The sequence below is a fragment of the Aegilops tauschii genome, chromosome 4, assembly GCF_002575655.3.
Source record: "Aegilops tauschii subsp. strangulata cultivar AL8/78 chromosome 4, Aet v6.0, whole genome shotgun sequence".
NCBI lineage: Eukaryota > Viridiplantae > Streptophyta > Magnoliopsida > Poales > Poaceae > Aegilops > Aegilops tauschii.
The window spans coordinates 514,259,700-514,267,972 of NC_053038.3; the positions used below are offsets into that span (position 1 = coordinate 514,259,700).

An 8,273-nucleotide genomic window follows, 5' to 3' on the forward strand; every position below is an offset into this window, starting at 1 on the left:
AGTCTTGCTCCTAGGTTTGTTTTTTCATTTTTGAAAGATCCCATGGAGAAAAGAAGCATATCCAAGTTTGTGCTTCTATGAATCAAGATCCACACAAATCCTAAATAGAGAGTCCCATGGAGAGAAGCATGCTCAAACTAAAACCAGGAGGGAGCTGCACACATCACCTTTAGAAAATTGGCATATTCGGCAATCAAAATGCAAGTGAGAGAGAGGTAGAGGAGCACCTAATTTCCTCTATCTAAATACCTTATGAAAGAATGAACAACAAAAGAGAGTGTAAGTTTGCAGTGCGCTGTTTTCGAATGCTCAATAGCTTGTTCTGTTTGGTCCATTTGTTTCATTCCAAAATGAATGAGTTGTTGATTTGACATTTCTGCAAAAACTAATGAGGTAGTTGGATGAGAATGTTAACCTTTCATGGGAAGATTAATAAATAGGAACAAAAAATTATGATACTCCCTCTAATCCATATTAATTGTTGCTGGTTTGGTACAACTTTGTACTAAAGTTGTACTAAACCGACGACAACTAATATGAATCCGAGGGAGTACTTAATTTTACATGATGCCATTTCAATGTTATCTACCTGGTCATTACCAATATCGAATAGTTCAATCCTCTTATTGCAAGGCTACTTTGGTACCTGCAACATCATGGCGACCGAATAACACATCTATTAGCACCAAGAGAGTTACAATGGTATGAAAAATGAAATTTAAGAAATTGAGATTTATCAGTGAAGGGAACATATGCCAAGTAAAACAAAAATGAGTAAATAAACATTGTATCATTTCACATATGCCAAGTAAATAGAGATCGAATTGTAGTTTTGGCTCTGTCCTTGCTCATATTGAAGTAAAAAGGATTGTGTGCATTGAAATACTATGCAAAATACATTGATACTAAAAGAAAGCTTTGCTAAGCAAATAATTTCAGGACAAATTTAGGTATATCAAAATCTTGATGAGCTACCATAACACACAAAGATAGAAATTATACATTGTGGAACATGACACAACAAAGATGTCAATGAAGGAAACTACCAACCATAAATTTCTTCCTGACATTTAGTTGTTTGTTGGCCTCATAAGTATTCCTTTTCTCTTCATCTTTGAGTACAGGATCAAATTCTTTGATTAAGCTGCAAGAAGCCATGTCATATATCTACATAAACAAGAACTCGGCGGTGATACATTCTCCAGGTAAAGAAATTGCTAAAATTCATCATGCCACATGCAGAAGATATGAAATTGCAGGCTCAAGTAGGAACAACAACGACAGCGTTCAACAAGACTTACCGCTTGCACTCGCTCATCTTCCCAGTGAGTTCTTCGAGCCACCAGTGTGCCTGTTGGAGTCCTTGATCTTGTCTATCTTCTAGAACCCATTACTGCAGCAAACATATATTAGCAAGATGGTGGCAATGTAAATACAAATTGTATCATTTCACATATGCCAGGTAAAACAAAAATGAGTAAATAAACATTCTCTCCGGAGGGTGCGAATCCAATTGGCAAAACAGATTAGCAGAGATGGAGCCTAGTTTTACCTTGCCTACTCCAATGTAAATACAGTTGTATCATTTTATATGCACCGAGGAATCAAGTTCAGTATATCAAGCGGTGCGGTAGTAGCGTAGGGAAGCTTTCATGGACTGCTCTACATTTCTAATGTTTAGAGATAAGAGGTCGTCCAACTCTGGTTTGAGCCTTGGTATTATATTAGTCTGCACAAAATCAATTAAAATATGAGGGGAAGGTAAATTACTTATGAGTTTTGGAAAGCTAAGAAACTATTGTTAAGAGCATAAGGGTATGAAATCAGAATAACACGACGACATGTTGTATGAATTAATGTCTTAAGCAAGGAAAAAGAGTTCACTCTGGTGTTTTCATTTCCATCCATGTAGAGTCCAGTTGACATAAAATCATCTTCTCTTTTCCATTATGCGAGACTGCATAACAGGATCTCTTCCATTGTGAGAGACTGCATATTCAAGCCAGATTCCTACATGAGCTTTTTTTATTACAAAACTTAACAAAGAAAGCAAAGGGGGAAATGAAAAACAGGATCATATATACCTGGTAGTGTGTCTAGAAGAAGCAATCGTAACCACCCTCTTGGACGCCAGGAGTAGAAGCTGGACTACAAAGGAACGGTCAGGACTATCATGCATGCACATACTATATTGAACAAAAGCTGCACTAAAATTCTGATCCAAAAGTTCACCGATGAACATATTGCTCAATGAAACAAGTAAACATAGTTATCAATTTTTCGTACAAAACAAACTTTATTGAAATAACTTTTTATAAGTTTATTATGTGTTGATTGAGAACGTGAAACTGTATTACATTTATTTGGCCATTTCATCAGGCAAATAATGTGCATTAGCTTTGGCCTGGGTACATGTGATAAACAAGATGTAAATTGAGAACGATAAGAGAGCAAGATACCTCATGGACGATCTGCTGCGGCTAGAGTTCAAGGTCGGCAAGCGAGCGCGTGCTGGGCGGCGGCCGCAAGCACCTGGAAGCGATCCGAACTCAAGCTATTGGATCCGTCGCTCTCGTAGGGAAGGGAGGCGATGGTGATGGGGTGAGGCCGGCAGAGATGCCTCCTGTCGATGAAGACGATGAGACGGCGCACGCAGAGCATGGGGTGGCCGCCTCTAGGCCACCATGCGGCACATCGAGGCATGCCGCGTGGCGCGGCTGCTGTTCCCCTCCATGAATCTAAGCACCAGCGGCGCGGCGACCTTCGTCGGAGCGGCAGCATCAGAAACCGAGACGACGAGGCGGAGGCGGCGCTGATACGTCTCCAACGTACCTATAAATTTTTATTGTTCCATGCTATTATATTATCTGTTTTGGATGTTTAATGGGCTTTATTATGCACTTTTGTATTATTTTTGGGACTAACCTATTAACCGAAAGCCCAGTGCAAATTGCTATTTCTTTGTGCCTATTTCAGTATTTCACAGAAAAGGAATATCAAACGGAATCCAAACGGAATGAAACCTACGCGAGGATCGTTTTTGGAACAAACGGAATCCAGGAGACTTGGAGTGGACGTCAAGGAAGCAACGAGACGGCCATGAGATAGAGAAGCGCGCCCAGGAGGGGTAGGCGCGCCCCCCACCCTCGTGGGCCCCTCTTGGATCCACCGACCTACTCTTTCTCCTATATATACTCATATACCCTGAAAACATCCGAGAGCACCATGAAACCCTATTTCCACCGCCGCAACCTTATGTGCCCGTGAGATCCCATCTTGGGGCCTTTTCCGGTGCTCCGCCGGAGGGGAACCGATCACGGAGGGCTTCTACATCAACACCATAGCCTCTCCGATGATGTGTGAGTAGTTTACCACAAACCTTCGGGTCCATAGTTATTATCTAGATGGCTTCTTCTCTCTCTTTGGATCTCAATACAAAGTTCTCCTCGATTCTCTTGGAGATCTATTCGGGTATGTTTGTCGAGATCCGATGAATTGTGGGTTTATGATCAAGATTATCTATTAATATTATTTGATTCTTCTATGAATTCTTATATGCATGATTTAAATATCTTTGCAAGTCTCTTCGAATTATCAGTTTGGTTTGGCCTACTAGATTGATCTTTCTTGCAATGGGAGAAGTGCTTAGCTTTGGGTTCAATCTTGCTGTGTCCTTTCCCTGTGAAAGCAGGGGCAGCAAAGCACGTATTGTATTGTTGCCATCGAGGATAAAAAGATGGGGTTTATATCATATTGCTTGAGTTTATCCCTCTACATCATGCCATCTGGCCTAATGCGTTACTCTGTTCTTATGAACTTAATACTCTAGATGCATGCTGGATAGCGGTCGATGTGTGGAGTAATAGTAGTAGATGCAGAATCGTTTCGGTCTACTTGTCACGGACATGATGCCTATATACATGATCATGCCTAGATATTCTCATAACTATGCGCTTTTCTATCAATTGCTTGACAGTAATTTGTTCACCCACCGTAGATTATGCTATCTTGAGAGAAGCCACCAGTGAAACCTATGGCCCCTGGGTCTATCTTCCATCATATTAATCTTCCGTCAACTAGCCATTTCTGTCGCCGTTTATTTTCCAATCTTTACTGTACAATCTATACAACAAAAATACCAAAAATATTTATTTTATTATCTTTATCAGATCTCACTTTTGCAAGTGGCTGTGAAGGGATTGACAACCCCTTTATTGCGTTGGTTGCAAGGTTCTTGATTGTTTGTGCAGGTACGAGGGATTTGCGTGTAGTCTCCTACTGGATTGATACCTTGGTTCTCAAAAACTGAGGGAAATACTTACGCTACTTTAAAGCATCACCCTTTCCTCTCCAAGGGAAAACCAACGCATGCTCAAGAGGTAGCAAGAAGGATTTCTGGCGCCGTTGCCGGGGAGGTTTACGCCAAGTCAAGTCAAGATTTGATCTCCCGTCAATGTGCCGATTTCTGGCGCCGTTGCCGGAGAGATCTACGCACAAGTCAAGACATACCAAGTACCAATCACAAACTCTTCTCCCTTGCATTACATTATTTTCCATTTGACTCTCGTTTTCCTGTCCCGCATTTCACCCTTGCCGTTTTATTCGCCCTCTTTTTCCGTTCGTCTTTTTTCGCTTGCTTCTTTGTGTGCTTGTGTGTTGGATTGTTTGTCACGATGGCTCAAGACAATACTAAATTGTGTGACTTTTCCAATACCAACAACAATGATTTTATTAGCACTTGGATTGCTCCTATTACCGATGCTGAATCTTGTGAAATTAATGCTGCTTTGTTGAATCTTGTCATAAAAGATCAATTTTCTGGCCTTCCTAGTGAAGATGCCGCTACCCATCTAAACAAGTTTGTTGATTTGTGTGATATGCAAAAGAAGAAAGATGTGGACAATGATATTGTTAAATTGATGCTATTCATGTTTTCTCTTAGAGATCGTGCTAAAACTTGGTTTTCTTCTTTGCCTAAAAATAGTATTGATTCATGGAATAAGTGCAAAGATGCTTTTATCTCTAAGTATTTTCCTCCCACTAAGATCATCTCTCTTAGAAACGATATTATAAATTTTAAGCAACTTGATCATGAGCATGTTGCACAATATAGGGAGAGGATGAAATTAATGATACGTAATTGCCCTACACATGGTTTGAATTTATGGATGATTATACAATTTTTTTATGCTGGATTGAATTTTGCTTCTAGAAATCTTTTAGATTCGACCGCGGGAGGCACTTTTATGGAAATCACTTTAGGAGAAGCTACTAAACTCCTAGATAATATTATGGTTAATTATTCTCAATGGCACACTGGAAGATCTACTAGTAAAAAGGTTCATGCGATAGAAGAGATTAATGTTTTGAGTGGAAAGATGGATAAACTTATGGAATTTTTTGCTAATAAGAGTGTTTCTTCTGATCCTAATGATATGCCTTTGTCTACTTTGATTGAGAATAATAATGAATCTATGGATGTGAATTTTTTTGGTAGAAACAATTTTGGTAACAACGCGTATAGAGGAAACTTTAATTCTAGGCCGTTCCCTAGTAACTCCTCTAACAATTATGGTAATTCCTACAACAACTCTTATGGAAATTTTAATAAGATGCCCTCTGATTTTGAGACTAGCGTTAATGATGTTCTTATTGTTGCAAATCGGAATTATGTGCCCGTAGATTTTATTGTTCTTGATATAGATTGCAACCCTACATGTCCTATTATTCTTGGTAGACCTTTCCTTAGAACGATTGGTGCAACTTTTGATATGAAAGAAGGAAATATTAGATTCCAATTTCCGTTAAGGAAAGGCATGGAACACTTTCCTAGTAAGAAAATTAAATTACCTTATGAATCCATTATGAGAGCCACTTATGGATTGCATACCAAAGATGACAATACCTAGATCTATTCTTGTTTTTATGCCTAGCTAGGGGCGTTAAACGATAGCGCTTGTTGGGAGGCAACCCAATTTTATTTTTGTTTCTTGCTTTTTGTTTCTGATTAGTAATAAATAATTCATCTAGCTTCTGTTTAGATGTGGTTTTATGTTTTAAAATAGTGTTTGTGCCAAGTAGAATCTTTGGGAAGACTTGGATGAAGTCTTTATGATCTTGCTGTAAAAAACAGAAACTTTAGCACTAACGAGATTGGCTGCCATTTTTTTACTGGAGAGTGCTTTTAGGTTGATTCTTTTTGCAGATGATTAATAGACAAATTCCTCATGTCCACCAATTTATTTAAGAATTTTTGGAGTTACATAAGTATACGTTTGATACAGATTGCTAAAGACTGTTCTGTTTTTGACAGATTCTATTTTTCGTGTGTTGTTTGTTTATTTTAATGAATCTATGGCTAGTATCGGGGGTATGAACCATAGAGAAGTTGGAATACAGTAGATTTAACACCAATATAAATAAATAATGAGTTCATTACAGTAATTTAAGGTGGTGATTTGTTTTCTTATACTAACGGAGCTCATGAGATTTTCTATTGAGTTTTGTGTTGTGAAGTTTTCAAGTTTTGGGTAAAGATTTGATGGTTTTCGGAATAAGGAGTGGCAAGAGCCTAAGCTTGGGGATTCCCAAGGCACCCCAAGGTAAAATTCAAGTACAACCAAAAGCCTAAGCTTGGGGATGCCCCGGAAGGCATGCCCTCTTTCGTCTTTGTCTATCGGTAACTTTACTTGAGGCTATATTTTTATTCACCACATGATATGTGTTTTGCTTGGAGCGTCTTGTATGATTTGAGTCTTTGCTTTTTATTTTACCACAATCATCCTTGCTATACACACCTTTTGGGAGAGACACACATGAATCGGAATTTATTAGAATACTCTATGTGCTTCACTTATATCTTTTGAGCTAGATAAATTTTGCTCTAGTGCTTCACTTATATCTTTTTAGAGCACGGTGGTGGTTTTATTTTATAGAAATTATTGATCTCTCATGCTTCACTTATATTATTTTGAGAGTCTATTAGAACAGCATGGTAATTTGCTTTGGCTATAAAATTAGTCCTAATATGATGAGCATCCAAGATGGGTATAATAAAAACTTTCATAAAAAGTGCATTGAATACTATGAGAAGTTTGATTCTTTATGATTGTTTGCAGATATGAAGATGATGATATTAGAGTCATGCTAGTTGATTAGTTGTGAATTTGAGAAATACTTGTTCTAAAGTTTGTGATTCCCGTAGCATGCACGTATGGTGAACCGTTATGTGATGAAGTCGGAGCATGATTTATTTATTGATTGTCTTCCTTATGAGTGGCAGTCGGGGACGAGCGATGGTCTTTTCCTAACAATCTATCCCCCTAGCAGCATGCGCGTAGTACTTCGTTTCGATAACTAATAGATTTTTGCAATAAGTATGTGAGTTCTTTATGACTAATGTTGAGTCCATGGATTATACGCACTCTCATCCTTCCACCATTGCTAGCTTTCTTTAATACCGCGCACCTTTTGCCATATACCTTCCTCAAAACAGCCACCATACCTACCTATTATGGCATTTCCATAGCCATTCCGAGATATATTGCCATGCAACTTTCCACCGTTCCGTTTATTATGAGACGCTCCATCATTGTCATATTGCTTTGCATGATCATGTAGTTGACATCGTATTTGTGGAAAAGCCACCTTTATAATTCTTTCATACATGTCACTCTTGATTCATTGCATATCCCGGTACACCGCCGGAGGCATTCACATAGAGTCATATTTTGTCCTAAGTTTTGAGTTGTAATTCTTGAGTTGTAAACAAAATAGAAGTGTGACGTATTATTAGAGCATTGTCCCAAGTGAGGAAAGGAAGATGGAGATTATGATTCCCCCACAAGTCGGGATGAGACTCCGGACGAAAAAAAAGAAAAGAGGCCATAAAAAAGAAGAGAAAATGCCCAAAAAAAGAGAGAAAAAGAGAGAAGGGACAATGATACTATCCTTTTACCACACTTGTGCTTCAAAGTAGTACCATGATCTTCATGGTAGAGAGTCTCCTATGTTATCACTTTCATATACTAGTGAGAATTTTTCATTATAGAACTTGGCTTGTATATTCCAATGATGGGCTTCCTCAAAATGCCCTAGGTCTTCGTGAGCAAGCAAGTTGGATGCACACCCACTTAGTTTCTTTTGTTGAGCTTTCATACACTTATAGCTCTAGTGCATCCGTTGCATGGCAATCCCTACTCACTCACATTGATATCTATTGATGGGCATCACTACAAGAAATATGTCAACTTGCAACTATCACTATTGGTCAC

At 38.6% G+C, this 8,273-nt stretch overlaps 1 long non-coding RNA gene across 1 annotated transcript; it reads right to left on the minus strand.

The window, feature by feature from the left end:
* Positions 1–1,228: 1,228 nt before the first annotated feature.
* Positions 1,229–2,177, minus strand: LOC120963157 (uncharacterized). Its single transcript, XR_005755218.3, has 4 exons — positions 2,085–2,177; positions 1,885–1,989; positions 1,553–1,729; positions 1,229–1,393 (listed from the first exon to the last, which is right to left on the minus strand). It is a non-coding gene; the product is annotated as an uncharacterized lncRNA (long non-coding RNA).
* Between the last annotated feature and the right edge of the window lie 6,096 nt (positions 2,178–8,273).